Source organism: Alligator mississippiensis, chromosome 6 (genome assembly GCF_030867095.1).
Source record: "Alligator mississippiensis isolate rAllMis1 chromosome 6, rAllMis1, whole genome shotgun sequence".
Classification (NCBI taxonomy): Eukaryota; Metazoa; Chordata; order Crocodylia; family Alligatoridae; genus Alligator; species Alligator mississippiensis.
This window is the reverse complement of record NC_081829.1, coordinates 35,121,613-35,143,574: the sequence shown is the minus strand read 5'-3', so window position 1 is coordinate 35,143,574 and position 21,962 is coordinate 35,121,613. Positions and strand designations below refer to the sequence as shown.

Below are 21,962 nucleotides of genomic sequence, written 5' to 3'. Positions count from 1 at the left end.
TGAGACATTTTGACTGCCCCTCTCAGCGCCCTGACTGACCTTGTACAGTGGCTTCCCAGACAGGATCTCAAAGCAGATCCCACCATTGTTCTCACTGGGTACAGGAAGGGACAGCAGAGTACTAGGCCTGCCACTCTCATCATTGTCCATAGATAGAAAGATGGACAAAAATGGAGGGGTTCTGTCTAGTGAGCTGCCATGATGGAGGGTTTGTAATGTGCAGAGATGGTCCTGTAGGCCAGCAAGCATGTTTACAGGGAAGGCAGCTTTAATTTCATCCAAGAGATGCACTGTAGAGCATAGTGCAGGCCCAATTGATTGTCCAGGTCTTTGGCTGAGAGCCAGGTGGACTAAGCTGAGTCAAGGAGCTGGATCAGATAGTGAGAGACACCCAGAAATACTACCAGGTGCCTGACCTGACTGATTTCAGAGCAAGGGCAATCACCTAGATCTCCCACCTCAGGAAAATGCCTTGGCTACGAGCATTTCTTTCTCTGGTTTTGGTCTGAAATTCCACCCTGAACCTGAAAAACTTTTCTTTCTGAGAAAAAAAAGGTTTAGCCAAGGCATACAGATTTATGCAAAAGTTCCTATTTGATGAATCAGCATTTTCTAAAAAAACAAAAAACCCAAAAATTTAGTAAAAAAAAATCCTGATCACCTCTGTATTTAAGTGATATCATATAGCACGTATGCAGTGAGACACAGACTTAAACACTCCAGAGGCATGCCTACTTGAGATGTTTACCACAGAGTAGACTAATTAGCTCTGCAGCAAACATCTCATATCTACATGTGCAGTCCTATTAGGCCACAGGAAACTAATTAACTGCACAGCAGAGTAGTACTTGTAAATACAAGTACTATCCTGCTGCAGAGTTTTCTCATGCACGGCAGCTCATATGTAAATGCTAACCCAGCTGGCTGGGGCACAAGGGCGCCTCAGTGCAAGGGCTGCCTGCCAGCTAGCCTGGCACTAGAGTACCCTCATGCCCCAGCCAGCCCCTCCACAGCACTTTGAGCTGGGTCAGAGCAGCCCCAGGCTGGAACATTGACCCCCTGAGCTCTCTGCCAGTTGGGGCTACTCTGACCCAGCTCAACATGCTGTGGTCCCGGGCACACATTCAAACAGTGCACATGGGAGCAATAAACTCCTGTACGATATGCACCAGAGTTCATTGCTGATTGTTAATAGCACACGTAGATGCGCTCAAGATTATACAAGTAGCTATAAAATAACCCAAAGCTTATCTTTCTACCTCACTTGCTATAAAACAGCGTGTACAGCTAACTGAAGAACATTTGAAGAGAATGAAGTTAATAAATATGATACGAGCAAAAACAGCTATTTCATAATGAGAGTTACTTAAATCAATAACAGGCTCAACGTGATTCCCATCAATGCGTGACCTGAAGCATGATAAAAGAACCATAGTGGACTAGGGAGACTGGATTTAAATGATCAGCATTCCTAAACTGTATTTTCTTTACGACTAGATGCACTTTAAGTACCTTTCCTGAAAATATCACTCTTTAAAGATGTCTGCTGAACTTTAACTAATATAGCATACACACTGGATCTGCTCAGACTCACATTTCTTAGCTTTCCTTTATTGCTGGAAAGGATCTCAGCTAATCTCTTTCAGATATCTTCTGTACATGGCTCTTGTTATGGTCCTAGAAGACCCGTCTGTTCTGCCCCTCTTATGCTAATAAACAAAGCTGGTAGATAGCCACTTGATCTGGGTCTGCCAGGGTGTACCAGCAGAAGAATTTGCAACCTAGTGCATAGTCTCAACATGCCATTACATATTCACAGTACAATTTATTCTTCTTGATCAAACTCACCTTTGAAATTTTCATATCAGTTCCCCAATGGAAAGCCATTAATTGTTTTGTACCCTCTGCTAAATAAATGGATGCCTTGATAGTCACTGAATATGTGGAAATGAGATAGGGCCTTTCAATAACTAGAATATATTATATATTAGGGATTATTTAGAAAGAACGCCTTAAAAAGACTATCCAAAAACAATATTAGTAACAGCCAGAAAAAGATTTTTTTTTTTAAGATGAAGACTATTTACACTAATTTTGGGCAGTAAATCAAAAACTGAACATGGAATCCAAATATATTCTGGGTTTTACGGCTGGAGCTGAAAGACACAGTTTGCCAGATATATAAAGTCTGGTGAATAAGCCCCTGAAGGCTTACACGGAAAAGCCTGAAAACTCATTGGCATTTTTCCCACCAAGCATGGGATGAAAAGCAAATCTGAATGCTGCCAATATTTATCTCTACATTTGGAGAGAGTAGAAGTTTTATCTCTGGAAGAGACCAGCTGGGGAGAGAAGAGGCAGAAAGATTTTATGAAACCAGAACAAACATTTAACAGCTCTTTTTTTTGCCTCAGAGATTTTTATGCTGACAATTAAGATTTCCCAAAAGTTATGCACTTAGAGGGATTTGTTATATTTTAGCTCTTAAACAGCTTACTCTGTGACAGATTCTGTTCTGTGCTGCATGCTGCTTTAGGGACTGTGAGACAGGAAAGAGTCCTGAAACTTGCACTCAATCCCAAGCAGTAGTTGGGCTAACTGAGGCATCAGACAGTACCGAAAAATGGCCAGCCACTCTGTCCATCAGCATCAGCATTCCATGGCCCAAAAAGCAGCACATCCAGCCAATCAGAGTAATTTTCCCTGATTTCCAGAATTTACCCAGGACACATGAGACATGAGTGATCTGTCATGTGGACCCAGTGTAAAGCACCAATTCATTGCTCCAAGCCATCATTCCCACCATATACCCAAAAGGATAGCTCCTGGCACAGCACACTGTCTCTGCACTTGTCGATAATCCTAACAACACAGCTCCAGAAAGTATAAACAGGAATTGGTCTACAGATTCCTCCATGGTGAGAGCTACAGAAATCTCTAGATTGATTTGATAGGCATGTAGTAAACTCTTATCTTAAAATAAATGCAAGCCCTCAAAGAAAGTGGCAGTTACTTTCAGGTTCTCTGGCTTACCTCACGCTAACTTCTTCAGGTGCCCATGCCATAGAAACCAGTAAAAGAAATCTATTTTGATCAAATGAAAAATAAATTTTAATTCAGGTACCAGTTCACCTTAATTTGTAATAGGAAACTAAGCAAATAATTTTATCTGATTTCTATAGGTGTTGTAGGTGCTCAACATCCTCTGGTCAATAGGACCAAGAGAATTGAGAAATACACTGGTTTATTATTCTTTAGAAGACAGTATACAATAGGAGGTATAAGTCATCCCTTCTCTCTTTTCCAGGTCCAAATACACCTTTGGCTACCCTTCATATCCCTAAGCAGGATAGGTGTGCTGCTTAGTACAGCTGTGACAAGATCAATTCAACTTACAGGAAATGCAGAAAACACTGTGTTCATTAGATTCACATGAGTTCTGTCTCCCAGAATAAATTTCCCTGGAAGAGTTAACTTAGGCTCTTACTGGTGTTTTAGCCCAAACCGCCATAAGAAAACTTTCTGACCTAAGCCAGGGCCTGGGCTCATTTACTTAGTTGGTGAGATGAGTTGAAGTCCTGGTACCATTTTACCGCAAGCAAGAAGCTATCTACAGCACTTGTACCAACTATAGCTACAGGAATTTGATGCTGCATGTATGCCCAAATAAGCTCAGCTTCTCACCATACCATCTACATTATTCCCCATTTAGGAGACTGCACGCACAGAAAAAACAGGAGTTATCTCAGAATGGCACTGCCTGGCCTTATTTGAGTGGTACAGTTATGCTCTTGGAGGGTCTTGCACAAAATTTCATGGGATATACTCTTAATCATACAGAGGAGAGTACAAAACAGTGAGGATGTGACAATGTGGGTAAACTAACCTTGTGAAGTCAGCTCAACTTAGTAACTGGAGAAGAAAGGGTGGTTCTGTGGTGAAGATGCTTAATTAGAATCTCTGGGACTTTGGTTGTTTTGTGTCTCATCACTTCTTGAACAAATCATTTAATCTCTTCTCTGACCCAACGAGGTAGCATGTTGTCACAGGTCCTCCCTGATTACTTATTGGCAATTAACACCATCAACACCAACAATTTGTCAGTAAAACAGAGACAAATGAATGACCTACTTAAGCGAAGCTATAGCCTTAGTCCGTCACAGTTTTCAATTCAAGCAAACCAGGAAACAAATAGCCCTGAGATTACCATATTTTCACGCATATATCCCGCCCATGGGTATAAGCCGCATCCACGTATAACCCGCGGAAAATTGTATTTTTGTAAATAAGTCCGTGTATACTCTGCACCCGTGTATTCCCCGCAGCGGCGTATACACGGGGAGGCAGCGCAGCCCGGCCCACCCCGGCAGCAGCGGCGCAGCCCGGCCTGCCCAGGCCCAGCAGGAAGGCAGTGCAGCCTGCCCCAGCCCCGGCTCCCGCAGCAGCAGCGCAGCCCGACTTGCCCTGGCCCTGGCCCCGGCCCCCACGGCGGCAGTGGTGCAGCCCGGCCTGCCCAGGCCCAGCGGGGAGGCCGCGCAGCCGGCCCTGGCCCCAGCCCCAGTGGCAGCGGCGGCATAGCCTTCCTGGGCCCAGTGGGGAGGTGGCACAGCCCACCCCGGCCCCCGCAGCAGTGGCGGCGGCGGTCCCTGCAGCGGCACACCCTGGCCTGCCCAGGCCCAGCGGGAAGGCAGCACGGAACAGTCCGGCCCGCCCCGGCCCCGGGCCCGGCCCCAGCCCCCTGCGGCGGTGCAGCCGGCCCCCACAGCGGCGGTGCAGCCCGGTCTGCACGGGCCCAGCGGGGTGGTGGTGCAGCCGGCCCCGGCCCCCCATGGGGAAAAAAAGTCCACCAATAGCCCACACCCCCGTATAGCCCACACCCATCCATTTTTTTGGTAAAATCACGTATGCCCCGCAGAATATATGCATGAAAATACAGTACTACACTATCTAGGAAACCACAAAAGAGATGCAATATACCCATATTTACCTCTCTGTTAAACTAAAGCTAATAGACTGCCACATATGATTTTCTTAGAAAGTGGAATAAATTAGATGGCCAAATTTGCCTCAATTCCTTACAAACACGGTAGTGTCTGTTATTTAAGAACATGGTCCTGCTTCATGCCAACCAGACCTCCAGAGTAATTTGTTGCAGTTCATAGAATCAGAAACTATTTTGGATGTGTCACCTAGACAATTCCTACATTCTTACTGTCAGGATGAGCAATTAAATTTATTCATATAAAATTTAAAAACCAAGCTGAAAATGATTAATGTCAAAATCACAAGCACATAATTGTAGATGCAGCACTTCATCACATCCACTGCATTGGTCTTAGAAAATGATACTTTTAAAAATAGATCATTGACATAACTTTCAGAACTGCATATATACTTTCTATAAACTACAGTTTATACTGTACCATCCTGATAAGCTGCTCCCTGTATCCACACACAATACACTGGAAGTAAGGCTGGAAATGTTTAGTCCAGCCCCTGATCAAGGGAGGAAAAACATCCATTCCCCTGACCTCCTGAAAACAGACAACCACCCCTCAGAGACCACTACTAGGGGAGGGTAAGGTCAGACCCTAGCCTTGAATTGGCCTGTCATCCCACAGCTTTCAGTTTGACTGATCATTTATCATTAGTACAATTAATGAAGTTAAAACATCATATTTTTATTGTTCCACTATAACTCTCTGGAAAGAAAAAAATAAACACAATTCTAGCAGCATCACATCTTTTATAGCTCTGTGTCATCTTTACCTTTCTGGAAAGCTCTGGTGTTAACAGAATCTTGCACTTGGTTTTCTTGAAAAGTGAAGAAAAAATGACCATGAACTTTGCCTTATTCTCTTTCAAACTCAGAAATTCATTTTATATGAAGTATTTATTTCCCCCCAGCTCTCCTTTTTATTTCACTGCATAATCCTAGTGTGCTACAGTAAAAAACCAAAACAACAAAAACCCCATTTTCAGATGCCACAGACAGACAAGAAAAGATATGAGATCAGCAGCTCAGTTATATTTTGAGTGTGTGTTCTATCTTTAGTGTGCTTGTACTTGTATGTAACAATAAAAAAGTGAACTTTCAAAGCTACTGGCAAAAACTTCTATGTAACTACTTAGCTAGTGGGACATCTGGCTAGAATAATATGGTTGTATGTCTGTAAAAGCAAAAACCACCAATAATTCAGACTAGTGATGGGAAAACCTCAAAAAAGGTCACAAGCTTGGGCTTAATTGGAAAGAGTATTAAAAAAATAGTAATTCAGATGTTGTTCTCTGCTTCCCAAGTTTGCAAGATTTGGCAAAAAATCTCATGAGAACAGATTCTCTCTCTCAGCATTGCCAGTTCTTTCTGTTTCCCAGACTAAAAACACTAAGAATATTCTCTTATGATAGTACAGCATGTCCAGCCCCAGAGGGAACCTAGAAATACAGAGACAATGTGCAAGTTAATAGAATATCACAAAGGGTTGGGTGTAGGGATGAGAATGTCACATTCTTTTCCTAAGCGGTTTGCCTATTCCAATCTTAGACTGAAAGACAAAAAGTGATATCCAGAGCATGAGAAATAATTATTCTCACACAGGGAAAAGTCTCATTTCTCCTGTGCTATGCTCAGGTCAGCAATTCAGTTTAAAAGCTTAAAGCCACTTTTGTACTCACAATATTCTTGGGGGGGTGTCTCAGAACTGCCCTCTAGAAGTGACTGACAACAAAGAATAGCCAGGCTGCAGTATATCCTGAGGGTCACAAAGGAAAGCTGTACATTTCTTTGCAACTATTTAGTTGGTCTAATAAAAGATACCACCTCTGCCAAAAGTTCTGCATATTTAAAACCAATTCAGCATTTCAGTACCCCTCATCGCCTCTTCTTTGGTAGATGAATTTTCCAAGGTGGTGGGGCTATGAGGGCAAAGGATCAACCAAGAATAGTGCAAACATGCCTAAGGAAGACACCTATTTACTGAATTTAGCAGATTCAGTTTGGGGGGATTGATTATATTATCTTTAGAGAGATGAACATGAACTTTTACACTGGTTACTGAAGCTTTGCATCTGAAGTTCATAGAAGATGATTTAGGACATAATTGTTTTCCATGAATAGTGGGAAATCTTATTTAAAATTTCTGAAATAAGAGTTTTTTGTTTTTTATGCTTTCTATTTTTAAGTGTTTTATTTGGAAATTCATTGGCATTGACCCCCTGTTGTTAACAGAATCAGTATTGAGGAATAAAATGAGCATTTGAAAGTGGAAAAATGTTATATTAACAAATTTCTGGCAAACTTTATAGCTTACTAGAGCTGGTTGGGAATTCTGAGAAAGCTTTTTCTGCCTTTAAATGCCGACTAGTTGACACCAGTATATTTCTTTGAAAAAATATGATGAGATTTCTATCAGGGAGGTGGCTGAGGCTCAAAATGCAGTTTAATGTCCAACTAGAAAGAGGCAGATGCCCCAAAATAGCTATATAACCTAGCTGTTAGGGCACTCAGCTTCCTCATCTCAGATAAATGGCTTTATCCTTGGACAAGGGGTGCATGATCTGAACTGTGTGCAATTTTGATCAAAATTCCATCCTGGACATGAAGAGGAGGGTGTAAGGGGAAAGGAATATTGCTCTTTCCTCAATTCTTGACCCTGTCTAGAAGTAATTTTGTCTCGAACCAAAGTAGCAATGGTCAGTTCTTAACATGATGGCCTCTCCCCCTCGCTAAGACTAAATTCTTACACTACCTACATGAGATGAGAACAGACTGCATAAGAACTAGAAAAGAAGGTTAAATTTCAGAATCAGTTCTTGCTTACTATTTTGTACATATCCTACTCTCTACCTTGCCAAGGTTCCCAGTACAATCATTCCATAATTATCTTGATGCCTTCTTCCACCCGACTCCTATACTTGACATACATACACAAGCACATATGCACACACAAGTGGCACAAAGTTCCCAAATTGTTGCACAAAACCACTTTCCTTCAACTCACTCCTCAAGCCTCACTTCTGCTGCAATATATACAGTAAACTACCAAGCAAACATGACTTGGTATATGTCATGTTGCATATTTAAGAGCACGTACAGGAGTTACATTTAAATGAACCTAACTAGGGTTCAGGGAGGTTAAATCAGGCAAAAAATGGCAGACACGATCCAAGTTAGTTCACCTGAGCAGATTAACTAATTTAGATTGGGAATAGGTTACCCTGATCTTTCAAACATCTGTATGCATTCAGAGTCCAGTCTTAGGGCTGTAAAAACCCAGCTGCTCACCCCAGACCTGGGGCTGCACTCTTCCTACCCCATTCCTACTTTTAGCCCCCTGACTTCTACACTTCAAGACAGACAACCACCCCCTTCTCCCATGGTCCCACCACCCCCTCCCACTATCATGAGTTAGTTGCTCCAATTTCTCTGCATAGGTCCCAGAACCAGGAAATGCCTAAACATTCTCCTGCTGGTCTATATTCACATAGTTTGAAGTAAACCATGTGAACATAGACATGTAGCAAGTGACTGTATGCACCTTGTAAGTTAACCTGTGGGCATGCGTAGACAACACGATATTTCCTGTATATGCCGACACAACTGTGTTTGTGTTTGCATGATCCAGGATTTCCCGCCACTCTAAAAGTCCATTTAGCGCCTTAAACTAACACTACTCAGAGATGTGTTATTTTGCGCCGCTCCATAGTTATGTCATCCCAGCTATGGAATTGTTTTGTCCAAATAGCCACCGATTCCAAAGACTTGCAATTAATCTCTTTTGCCACCAGGTGGTGCGGTGTTCTGGCCTTTAGCCAGTAGGTGCTGCTGTGGGTTTGTTTGTTTTGCTTTTGCTTGCTCTTTCCCCCTCCCTCACAGCAGTGGCCACAGGCAGGTCAGGTATGGCTAAGGAAGCTTATGTACCCCAACCCCACTTATGTACTATCCCCTCTTAATTTGTGCTCCTCCCTCCTGCTGCTGCTGCCATGCTCTTGTGGCTCAACACACCATGGCACCACCAGCAAGATCTGTGGCGTGGGGCTCCCACTGTTGCCACCGGCTCCCCGTGGTGCGGCAGCTCCCTTGCCCCTGCCACATATCTCCCCCTTTAAATTGCCTTGTGGCATCTTGAGTGTGCCATCTTTTGGGCATACTTTGTCCATCTTCTGCTCCTTTGGCCTTGCTGCCAATTCTATACACCAGGACAAGAAATCCGCAACTTTGTTTGTTGTTCCTGGTTTGTACCTGATGGGGAATTTAAAGGGCTGAAGCGTTATTGCCCAACGCATTATGTGCCTATTATCACACTTAACCTTATGTAACCATTGTTAAGGCGCATGGCCCATTATCAGTGTGAATTCCCATTCCATTAAATAATAACAGAAATATGTGACTGCCCATTTAATAACCAGACATTCCCTCTTGATTGTTGAATACCTGCATTCTGCTGCATTTAAGTTCCTTCTTGCCAATGCTACTGGTCTTTCAGCCCCATTTTCTCCTTGGCAGAGGCCTGCCACCACAGCCATTCTGGATGCATCCATCTTAGAAAAGTCAGCAGTCCTCAGGAGCATGTCACTACACAGGCTCTCTTGATATTCCTAAAGGCCTCCTCCATCGGGGCATCCATCAGCCCCTGCACTTTTCCCCTTATGGAGTCTGTCAAGGGTGCAGCCAACTCTGCAAAGCCTGTTATAAACCTTTGATAATAGTTGGCCAAACCCAAAAAGGAGCGCATTTGTTTTTTTTGTTTGTGGAGGTTTATATATCTCTATGGTCTCTACTTTACTTGCCAGTGGGTGTATGTGTCCCTGTCCCACACGGAACCCAAGACAGTCAGTCTCTAGCATTCCTAACGCACACTTTTTTGGATTTACGGTCATCTTAAATTGGCGCAATTCTCATAAAACTGCTTCCACATGTTGCCTATGTTCAGGCCATGACTGAGAATAAATTACAATATCATCAATGTATGCCACTGTGCACCTTGTATGTGGAGCTAGAACATTATCTATCAGCCTTTGAAAAGAGGCTGCAGCACTGTGAAGGCTGAAAGGCATCCATGTAAAGTCAAATAGTCCCCTTGGCATACCAAAAGCCATTTTTTTCTGGTCCTTTCCTGCCATGAGGAACTGCCAGTAACCCTTGGACAGATCCAGGGTAGAGATGTACTTTGCCTGACTTATCTGTTCCAGTAGCTCTTCCACATGGGGCATAGGGAATGCATCAAAATGCACAACCACATTGAGCCCCCTGAAATCCATGCATATCCTTAGTGACCCGTCGGATTTGGGGACAACCACCACTGGGCTTCTCCAGGGGCTCTGAAATGGTATTATCACCCCTTGTCTAAGCATTTTCTTTATCTCCTCATATACCTGCACTTGTAGGTGGTGGGGGACCAGTTTTCATTTTTCCTTCACAACCACCCCTTTTGGCATATTTATTTCATGTACTATATCCCTAGCTTTTCCTGGGACCTCTCTGAACACATCACCAAATCTGAAGATGATCCGCCCCAGCTCCTTCTGCTGCTCATCTGTGAGGCCATCTCCTATCTCTATCTCACCCCTCTGTGTGATTCCTCCTATCTCAGGGCCTAGATCCTCACTTACTTCTTCAGGATTCAGCAGCCATCCCTCTGGCTTCCTCCAAGCCTTCAACAGGTTTACATGGTAAACCTGGTGTTCTCTGACATGTCCTGGGTGGTATACTTCATAATCTATGGGCCCAGCCCTTCTTGTTATCTCATAAGGCCCTTGCCACTTAATTAATAGTTTATTCGAGGAAGAGGGAAGTAGAACCAGCACTTTACCCCTGGTCTAAAACTCTCTCTCTTGTGCCTTTTGATCATAGCTAGCTTTCTGCCGCTACTGTGCTCTCTCCATATTCACCTGAGCTAACTGCCAGGCCTGCTTAAGGCATTCAAACATCTCCTACCTAAATTGCTGGACCCCGACTTTTTTGTGCCCTGGATTTTCCCACTCTTACCTGGCTACTTGCAGTAACCTTCTGGGTTTGTGGCCAAATATCAATTCAAAGGGTGCAAACTGGGTTGATGCCTGGGGTGTATCCCTGAGAGCAAACAGTAGTGGCACTAAGAGCAGATCCCATTTCCTGGGCTCTTTCTGCATGCTTTGTCACAACAAGCATTTGATCGTGGCACTTAGGCATTCAACCAGGCCATTTGTCTGAGAGCAATAAATCAATGTTCACAGATGCTTAATGCCCAATATGTGACATGCAGCCTTTAACACCCCTGACATAAAATTCATACCTTGGTCTGTAATGATTTCCCTGGGTATGTCAAAATGGGAAATCCATTTTAACAACACTTCCACGATTCGGGGTGCAGCGACCGTTCTGAGTGGGATTGCCTCCAGGTATCGTGTGGCATAATCGATTAAAGCGAGTATGTACTGGTGCCCTGCACTACTTTTGGTGAGTAGTTCCATAACATCGAAGGCAATTCTGTCAAACGGGGTGTTAATGATAGGCATGACCTGCAAGGGAGCCCTCTGGGACCATCTTTACTCCACCAACTGACACTCTGCACAGGACCCACACAGGCACGTTACTTCTTCCTGCATACCTGGCAAAAAGAACCATTGTTTAATTTTGCCTAGTGTTTTCTCTCTCCTGAAGTATCTGCCTATGGGTGTTGCATGGGCCATGTCCCACATCTTCCTCCAAAATGCTTGTGGCAACAATAACTGCCAGATGCACTCACCCCCTTCCAATTGCTTTACCCAGTATAATAACCCATCCCAATCTCAAAATGCAGGTCACTTACTTGTAGTTCCGGTCTCACAACTTGCCCCCTGACACTGGCAACTTCATTTCCTATGAGCCTCATGAACTCTTCTTCTTCATCTTGTGCGATCTTGAAGTTTGGGCCTGTTGGGCCTACCCCCAAACTAATAAGCGGTTCTTCCTCAGAGAAGCTAGGCTCTTCTTTCTCTGCTATCCAGCCTTCTACTTGGGGCAATCCCTTCCTTTCCAATTCCATCTGCTTTACTTCTTCTAAAACATCATACAAAGGAAGCCAATCTCTCCCCGTGATCATTTCCCCATCTAGCTCGGGGGCAAACCCCACCTTCATCCTAACTGCTCTGTTTGCTATTCTAGCCCTCATGTATCCCCTCTGATACTGTTTGGCCCCACCATGTATGCGCCTCCTCCTAACTGGCTTACACCACACTGTGGCATCTTCCAGTTCTAGGCCAGACCTTGTGAGCATCTGCAATCACCCTGTGTTAAGCATAACCCATAAAGCTCAGCCCTCTATCCATGCTATGACCTTGGGGCAATCCCACACTGTAACTTCGCTCCCCTCACCAAAGTTACAATCCATTTCTTCCATGGGTTCACTATTATCCTGTCTTTCCTGAAGCCCTGTGCCACTGCCTGCCTGTTTCCAGCAGTCTTGTGGTCCTTGAGAATACTCTCTGGCCACATGTCTGGTATGACCACATCGGTAACACAGTATTCCCTTGCCTGCCTGTCTCAAAGGGCCTCAACAATATTACTCCTCCCTACCATAATGGTTCCTCTCACTTTTATAAGGCTTTTCTTTAACCATCTCCATTTCTGAAGCAGCATAGGCTTCAGCAATTCTCTGGGCCTCTTTGGCTGACTTGGGCAGATGTCTCCTTACCCATAATTGTGTCCCGTCCTCTAAGTCCCGGATAAACTGTTCTAACAAGATTTGATCTGCTAGCACCTCCCTGCCTACCATCTCTGGAGGGACCCATTTCTCTAACAGATGCTTTAATAACTCCATTAATATCCAGGGTTTCTTGTCATCTTTCCCCTTTTAGCCCTAAAGAGTCACCTATAGTGCTCTGGGGTTAATTCCAGCCAACGCACAATCTCCAGCTTGACTTCTGTCATTGTCATAGGCTTCAGCCCTGAGAAGGGCCTTATAAGTTGCTTGGTCCTTTCCAATTAGCAATGACCCTAATTGTCCTGCCCACAAGGATCTATCCAATCCGGTTTATGTAGTGTTCCTTTCAAATGCCTTAATAAGCATTTCTGTATCACCATCTTATGCATCTTAAAGGCAGAGCAGTTGCACCTAAGCCACTTGCTTTGTAGTAGGGTTTGTTGTTGTTGTGCCTCAAGTACATTCATCACCTCTTGTAGTGTTTGTCCTAATAACTCTACTTGTGGCAACATATTGATCTCCATTTCAGTGTTGGCCTCCAGGGTTCTGTTATCCTCCCTGTCCCCAGCCAGTGCACCAATTTGTAACTTACCGTGCCTGTTCTGAGCTCCCCACTTAGGCTTTTCTAGCCACCCAGAGCTAACCACAGTCCTGTGGCCTGACAGTTTGAACCCAGGCACCAGTTACCCAGCCCAACGATGCTTCTCTCCTGCCATGTCTTTGATGAAATTTTAGTCTTGGGGACTGCTGTTAATCCTGGCTCAGTGATGTGTTGCTAGAGCCACCTGTTAACACAAGGCCATTGGGGCTCCACCTCCCCACCTAGCACCAAGCTGCTGTTACTCTGATGTTGCACAGATAAAGTTTTGTTACCAGTCGTCACTCTTGTCTTGTCCTGTAGGTCTGCTGCTGTCTTTTCTCCACTCCCAACAGCCGGACTTCCACATCACCACTCCAGGTAAGTGGACTGACTCCTCTGAGTCAGTCCATGGAGGCAGCTCCTTGCTCGGAGGCTGCCATCAGCCAACTCTCCTGGGATCTTGGCCTCAACTGCAGCCTTCCTTCAGCTGCCGGGGACTTCCTTCCAGTCCCCGTTGGGCCAGAGTGTGGGGCTTTTATCTCTGCCCTGCTGGCAAATCAGCATTGGCATGTGTTTGCAAAATGCGTCCACGCTGGTGCCAGCTTTTTTTTTCTTCAGGCTTCCTGGCCCTTATTGGTTGCAGCTTGGGATGCTGCAGAACTGCCGGTGAGTCCTGCAGCGTGGTGAACCCGCTGCCGCCACCATGCTCTTGCAGCTTGGCGTGCTTCACTGCTGCTGGCGGGGCCTGCAGCACAGCAGTCCCACCATTGCCACCCCATTCCCATGGCTCAGCATGGTGTGGGGCCATTGGCAGGGTCCACAGTGCAGCAATCGTGGTACAACCGCTACGGTCCTTTGGCTCAACATGCCGCAGCACTGCCAGCAAGATCTTTGGTGTGAAGCTACCGCCATTGCTACCAGGTCCTTGCAGCTCAGCAGCTCCCTTGCTCCTGCCACAACATCCCATTTCAGAAACATGATGAATAGTCCAGGATGCTGGCTGACAGACCCACTGGCCAGGATATGCAGCATCATGGGTCGTATTTAGGTAATATGTCCCAAAGACCTTGGGGAGGGGGAGCTCCAAAGAGTCCAGTTTTTTTGACTGTGCTCCAAACCCCCTTCCTCTTCTCCTTTCTCACTGCAGAAAACTTCTGCAGGCATAAATCTCCAGGGACAAGGACAAGCAGTAACAACAACAAAAGCAATAAAGAAAGTCCTGAGCTGAGCTGTGTACATAGTTTTAATGTGTTTTTTTTATTTTGTAAATATATTTTTAATTTTATATTGTAATGGTGCAGGGGGGGGGGGGGGAGGAAAAGTCCTCACTTTTTATACTGAGTATTTTATAGGAGCTTTCTTTACATTTGTTTAGATTTTGTTTTATCTTTATATTTTTTTTGTATTTAGATATATTATATTTCTTTATTTGTTTAAATTTTTATTTTTTTTATTTTATACTGTAAAGATGCTGGGGGGAGCAAAAATCTCTGCTTTGTATATAATTTATGTTATTATTTATTAAAATGTATTATTAGTATTTAAATTATTCAATGCTTATTTATTTTTAAATTACTTACTTAAATTATTTTTTAAGTATCCCTTCTTATGTACAAAAAGAATGCACCACACCCATCTTTTTCAGATGAATATAAAGTATTGTTTTTGCTCTCTAAGATATGTGATGTTTTCTTTGATAGACAAAAGGGGGGGGTAGCGGGGGTGCCGCCAGCATTTCTTGTAAAAAATACCGCACCCACCCCCAGCAGCAAGCAAGCAGGAAAGACAAAGCAGCAATCTGCAAAACTTCTCCAGGCCTGGACCACCCTCACAAAGTCTTTAGCAAGTCTATTTCATATGCATGCTCGCTGAGGGTGGAGGGGGTTAAGATCTGCTGTTGCAGCTCCAAAACAGATTTTTTTTTTTTTCCCCCACCCCCTGGCAGTTTTTTCCTTGCAGGTTGTACTGACTGTTATGGGAGGGAGCTGCGATGAAAAAATGATTTTTTTCAATGCTTTCCTTGCAATGCCATATTTTCTTGGTTTGCAGGCCCCCTCCCCTCCCCTCCTGGCCAGCTGCAACCTGCTTCCCCCCCCCCCCCCCCCCCAGGAGAGAGCTCATTAGATGTTGGTCAGTATTGTTTTGGCTTCAAGTGAAGAAAATGGCCGTACAGAAAATGGCCTGCCAGGGCTCTACACTGGGTATTGGGATGTCCTCATCAGCTACCTCAGGGAGTCCAGTTAAAATCACCCTAGCAGAGAGCTGGCAATTTGCCATGGTCAGGGTTTCAAAAACCACTCTGCTCTCTAATAAGAGAGGTCAGAAGTCTTATCCAGAAGATGGCTATCCACAGCTCAGCAGTAGCTCTTCTAAAGACAATCCAAACATATTACTGAGTTGCCTAGAGGGGGTGACAACCAATCTGAAATACGGGCCCTGAACAGCTTTTTCTGTCCTGCCTGGGAAGCCACTGCACCCTCCTCCCCACCCCACCTCACCCCCTGCCCCAGCTTTCTGGCTGAATCAGGCAAAACCCCATAACACAGCATAACCAACCTAGATGTGGGCCTGCTACATACACAATATCCATTACATAGAGTAACTTTTGAATTTTTGCTGGCCACAACATTTAGGGAGGGAGGCAGGCAGGTGGGGGGCAGGGATGGATGGATGGATGGAAGGTTGCACTGCATGTGGGCAGGCAGCCAGCAGTCCTCCTTCCTGGTTACTGGCCATGTCCCAGCAGCAGGTGTCTGGGGCCAGGACATGTTCCCCACTAGAAGATGGGTGAGTGGATGGGGTGTAAGACTGGAGGGTTTTCCCTGCTTGATTTCACCTGACTTGGCTTCTAGCTGAGTCTATCAAACCATGTTTTCTTTGATAGGCAGTATAGGCATAGGTGTGGGTGGGCCAAGAAGAAGCATCTTAGAAGGCCTCCCCAATTCAGAGACAAAACTGAAGGAAACAGAAGGCTCATCTGCAAGACTTCTGTGGCCAGCAACAATTCAAAAGTTACAATGTGTAAGGGAGGTGGGTTATTACAGAGCATAGACTGATCTGTGGGAAAGCGGGGCAAAGAGCCGGCAGGCAAGGCCTTCCCATTTCAGAAAAGATACTGAAAGAGATAGAAGACTCAACTACATTTGTGGCCAGCAAGAATTCCAATGTTACCAGGTGTAAGGGAGAGGTTTTTGAAACTGGCTGAATGGGGCGAAGAGTACGCATCCCCCTCTCCCTGCCCCCACCCCTGCCATATGCCACTGCAGTGGGCATAGCTCCTACAGGGACCACAGGCCCAAAGTTTCAGGAGGGCTTGGCCAGCAACCGAGAAGAAAGTCTCTGCAATTTGGATAAGAAATTCAGGCCTCAGCTGCATTTGTGGCCAGCATCAATTCCGAAGTTACAATTCCATGCTATACTCAGCAAGAATTCGAATGTTACCAGGTATAAGGGAGAGATTTTTGATGCAGGAAAACCTGGTGGGTTGTTGAGTGGCCTTTCCCCCACCATGACACTGAAACACCCCCGTCTCCTTGAAAGACAGTGATGCCTTCCTGGCCCTCCTGGAAGTTGTATGGCCCTCCTGTGACCCCACTGAGTTAGGGGGAACAGGCTCAGCTGAAGTCTCCAGGCGGGTTTTTCCTGCACAGAGGCAAGCCAAGCAGACCAACTTTTTCTTTTCAGGTGTGGTGTCTGTTTATTTAAGATTTAATTCTCCATGCTATGAAAGGCATTCCTGAAATCTTCCTGTGCCCTCTGTAATTCAACATGGGACTTGGCGAACATGTCTTTCAAATCCTGCATGGTGTCTTGCAACTCATCATCCTTAAGCAGCAACTCAAGGAGTTTCTCCTGCCAGGCATGTGTGTGTTCTGCTCTGGCTAGTGACCAAAACCTTGAGTGAGCTTTTACGAGACTGTCACTGCCTGCTGCAAAAATCTCTGCAGCGCTCTGCTGTACTTCAAGCAGGGGTCAATTCCGGGTGGCCATGGGTCACAGTAGCTGATAAACGGAAAAAAAAAAGCAATGCTTGACTTCCCCCCAAGAGGAGGAAAGTACATTCCCCTCTCCCCACCAACATGCAGTGCAGAAAATGCTGGCAGGCATGGAAACAGACCCCACAACAGTGGGGCACCACTCGTACTGCCCCAAACTTACAAGTACCCACTTCGGAAACAAGTGCATGGCTGCCCCTGCCCGTGCTAGCTGCAAAAACAATTACTTTGGTACCTGTTAAGTTACGAGCTGTGGAACTTGTCATCCACCACCACTGAAAAAGCATGGCAACCCACCTACAGTGACACAATGAATTTCTCCTCTTCCCCACCTGGCATCCCAAATCCAACCAGCACAAACCTGGGCATTGCCTGACAGTGGCAATAGGCACATTACAAGACACTTACATGGTCCAGCATTTTCTTGGGTCTTGTTAGCAGTAGATGATGCATCAGCCACATGGGTTTCTTCCTGACCCTCCACTTCCTCCACTTAGTCATCTGTACTAGTCCGTGGAACAGAGGGGGAACATGGTACTAAGTGTATGGTGACTGACAATTCTTCCTGACAGTACTGGTCATTATGGAGCAGGAAGCAGTCTGCATACAACTGAGACATGCTCATGGTTTCACCCTCAGGAGGGGCTGCTGCCTCCTCCTGCCCAACCCTGGTGCTGAAAGTCTCCATACCCAGGTTCTTGCCTGCATCCTGGAGAGAATGATAGACAGCTTGTTGTAGAAGGAAGCAACTCTGCGACCTGCCCCAGAATGAGAGTTCGCATCTTTGGCTTAGTAAAAGGCCGATCTATGGGACTTGATTTTGCACCAGACCTGGGTCCAGTCATGATTGTGCCCTCATGCCTGCATGCCTTTTGCAATCTTGACATAAACAGCCTTGTTCCTCCTACTTTCCAGCCTGTCTATGATCCTTTGCTCTGACCAAATGTTGATGAAGTCCTCCAGTTCTTCCTGGGTCCACTTAAGTCCATGGGCATTGGAGGTATCAGCCTCCTGGACCGTCAGCTCCATACTGCTGGACTTGGCTTTCTGAGACATGGTGAAGCAGTTCGTGGTCAACAACACAAGTTATTCATGAGAGGTAGCTGGTGAAATTTATAGTGGGGGGAGCACCTTTCTATTCAGGCTGTGATTTCATGAGGGTCTTGGAAAATTCTAATGATTGTGAAGTCATTACCTGTAAGTGTCAAAACACACAAAGGTGATGAAGCACCTCATTTACCAACAAAGACATGGTGATGGGATTGAGCATGGGCTAAATAAGGCCATTGTCCTTTGGGATGCCTGCTCAATGGCCTAGAATGTTGCAAAAAATTATTAAACCTACCTGCCTGCTTGTGCAAAATAGTTTTATTGCAGAAGCACAGCCTGTTTTCCCTGAAGTGGCAAAAGTTTTGAGTAGCCTACATTACCAGGAGAGGAGCAGGCAAAACCTGTTTTGTTTGCAACCTTGATTACATCAGAATGCCAGTGGCTGCTGTCTGTACTTAGTAATTAAAAGTGCCTCGACACAGCAGAATTCTTAGCACGATGCGAGTACTCCGTGCAAGGGATGCCTCACTATGGCGGGAAAAGCCTTGGTGCAGTGATCAGCTCCCGCCAAAACTAGCAGCTGCACTGTTTGGATGCATGCTACCGATTGGCTCATTGTAAATTATTCATACCCGGCGGCTAGCAATTGGCTCACTAGCCGTATAAAAGCTTGGGTAGTTTTCGCCCGAGTCGGAGAACTCCGCGTGTACGTTGGGAACGAGTTCCTTGTGTACCTTGGAGTAAAGTTGGAGGCCTGATCAACCACCAACCACTCCCCGTCGCCGACCGTCCCGACGTACCCCACAACCTGCATGCTCGGAAAACATCGGTGTGCCACCTGGTTTCTTTCTTTTGTTTGTAACGGAGCGTGCCTACACTGTGTGCATCGACGCAAGTCCCTGTACGCCAGTTTGTAAGTAAAGTTCTTTTCAATTTAACTAGTACACGTTTGTGCCTAATTCCACTCCATCGGTGCGGCCCCATTCCAGCTATACTCGGCCCCCACAGCTGCTAATCTCAGGGTGAAACGGATGTGTAAAAGCTCCAATACACCAGGGTGACTTGTTGAAAAAGCAGCAACACCAAGCTCCAGGCCACAGAGCATCCTACAGTCCCTGCCCCATGTTTGGTGCAGACAGGTGAGAAGCCACTGCTGCTGATGCAGGGAACAAAATGGAAACTAAGGATAAAATGCGTGATTATGGAGAACAATGCAGTGAAGAGTCCTCCAACATGGAGAATATGGAGGACAAGGGTGAGCAGGAGGAGGAGGAGGCAGTACTGCTTCTGCAAATTCTGCTTACCTGGGGATTTTGGCTGTACTGCTTGAGATGGATAAGAATGATGACAGACTATTCAATGGTAAAGTGTGTTACTGCTTTAACAACAAGAATAGCAGCAATAAAAAGAAGAAGAAGATATAGATACCCAGAGGATGTGGAATACCCAAAGGGAAGCAAAGAAGTGGAGGATGACTGGACTTTGTTGGGAAACCTGAGGAGGACAAGTATCCACCCAGTGTAGGCCTGCAAGAGCAGCTCAGACTGGTGGGAGCGAATTGTGCTGACCACTTGAAATGACCGGCAGTGGCTAGAGATGTTCCAAATGAAAAGGAAGACATTCTATCATAGCATCTCAATGCTGGGGCCCCACATTGTGAGGCAGGACACTAACATGCATTGGGCCATCCAGCCAGACAAGAGAGTTGCAGTGGCCGTCATGAAACTGGCCAGTCCATCCAGCCTCCGGTACATTGCAAACCAGTTCAGCATGTCTGCCTGCACAGCCAGGTTGTCAACTCAGGAGGTAAGCCACCTGCTAAAGGAGATCACTTCAAACAAAATTATCCACTTGGCAAATCCACAGCAAGTCATAGATGGCTTCAATGCCAAGGGGTTCCCGAACTGCGTGGGGGCTTTAGACAGCACTCACATCCCAGTGCTGTGCCCTGTGGGGAGGGGGAAGGCTTTCACAAACAGGGAAGGATATGCCTCTGTGATCCTGCAAGCTGTGGTGGACCCCCGGGGCTGGTTCATGAAGGCTTATACTGGGTGAGTCAGCAGCATGCACGATGTGCACATGTTCAGAAACTCTTCTCTGCCTGGCCTCATGGAGAAAGGACACTACGCACCCAATGTGGAAGAGACAGTGATCAGTGATGTCGCCATTCTCCTGGTTATATTAGCAGATGCTGCCTACCCTCTAAAGCCCTGGCTCATGAAGCCTTATGAAGGGAATGTCACCAACCCGCAGAAGCCGGTTTTTAACAATGGTCTGAACAGTTTCAGGATGGCCGTGGAATGTGCGTTTGGCCGAATGAAAGGATGGTGGAGGGCGCTTCCATGCTGGCTCAAGATGGAGCAAGAAAATATCACGGCCTTTGTAGTGGCAGGCTGTATGCTGTACAATATCTGTGAGAGCTGTGGAGAGGTTTGCACAGAGTCGTGGGAAGAAGAAACATGTCAGGCAGTGGCCAGACAACAGAGATGTGTCCAGGCAGCAGCACAGGGACCAAGGAGAAATCCTCAAGGAGAGGCTGGCCCAGCAGGCCCTTGTGCATGATTGTGTAGCAGGATATATTGCTGACAACAGCAATTAGGAGTGCTTTGCTCTTTCTCTTGGTTATGTTAAAATAAACTCATTTATACTTTAAATCTGCTGCTGTATACGGGGGCATGCGGTGTTGAGGATGTGGTGGGGGTGGAAGGGAGGAAATGTGGACTGGGCTAGGGGTTTGCTGCTTCCAGCCTGTCAGTGATTTGGGGAAGGAAGGGCATTATGCACCGTCACCTACATCTGAATCAGCCCCCCTAACTCCCCGGGTGAGAAGGTTAACTATAACGCTTGGCAGGCTAGGCGGGTGGGGGACTAAGCAGAACAGCAACCTACATTTTCAAAAAGATTACATAAACATCTCAAATACATTTCACAACAGACCTCAGAAAGCTGTATGTGGCACTACACAAATAGATTGACAATGGACAGGGAATGGGAGGGTTCCATTGGGAGCCCCCATTGGAAAATGTACTAAGATCAATTAGTTCGTGAATGCTGGGAAATGTAGTCCCAAAAAAATAAAAAAAGGAAAAAAAAGAAAAAAAATCCAAAAGAGCTCAGCAGCACCATCAACATTGACAGCAATCACCAATCAACTAGGCAGCGACAAACACACACCCACCCACCTGCTGCTCTAAACCCTGGTCATTTTATGATATCATAGCAGTTATCATAGTAGTTATAGTAAATAAAAGAAAAAACACATATATTTGTAACGTGGTTGGATGGGAAGGGAAAGAAACAGGAGGGGAGGATTCACGCGGTTTGTCTTTGGGATTGGGATGGGGTCTTTGGAACCACATACTGACAGAGAAAGACCAGACCAACCAAGCATAGGCAGGTGCAAGTGACAAGGATTTTGGGGTGACCATGCCCAGGCAAGACTCCCAGTGAGAGTCCAGACTGTCCAGTAAGAGTCCGGTGGCAGGGACTGGGGAGGCCAGTTGGTTTACATGTGCCTCCTGCTATAATACATTAGGAAAGACAGTACAGGGGGTAAACTGGTATTTGACTCTCCCTACTGAAATCTGCAAGGAACGAGACACGAGACTTGACTCGCTCGGAAGCGATGTGTTGTGCAACCATGAACACTGTGTCATGCAAACACAAATGCACCGC

General features: G+C 45.7%; 1 long non-coding RNA gene across 2 annotated transcripts in view; it reads right to left on the bottom strand.

Moving 5' to 3' along the window:
* Positions 1-21,962, bottom strand: part of LOC106739373 (uncharacterized) — a 121,686-nt gene that overhangs the window by 63,800 nt on the left and 35,924 nt on the right. The window contains exon 1 of one of the 2 annotated variants that reach the window (XR_002093417.2): positions 3,887-4,663. The exons of the other annotated variant lie outside the window; for it this stretch is intronic. This is a non-coding gene — a long non-coding RNA (uncharacterized LOC106739373). Of the gene's footprint in view, positions 1-3,886; positions 4,664-21,962 lie in introns of those variants that run through there. 2 annotated transcript variants of the gene reach the window in all.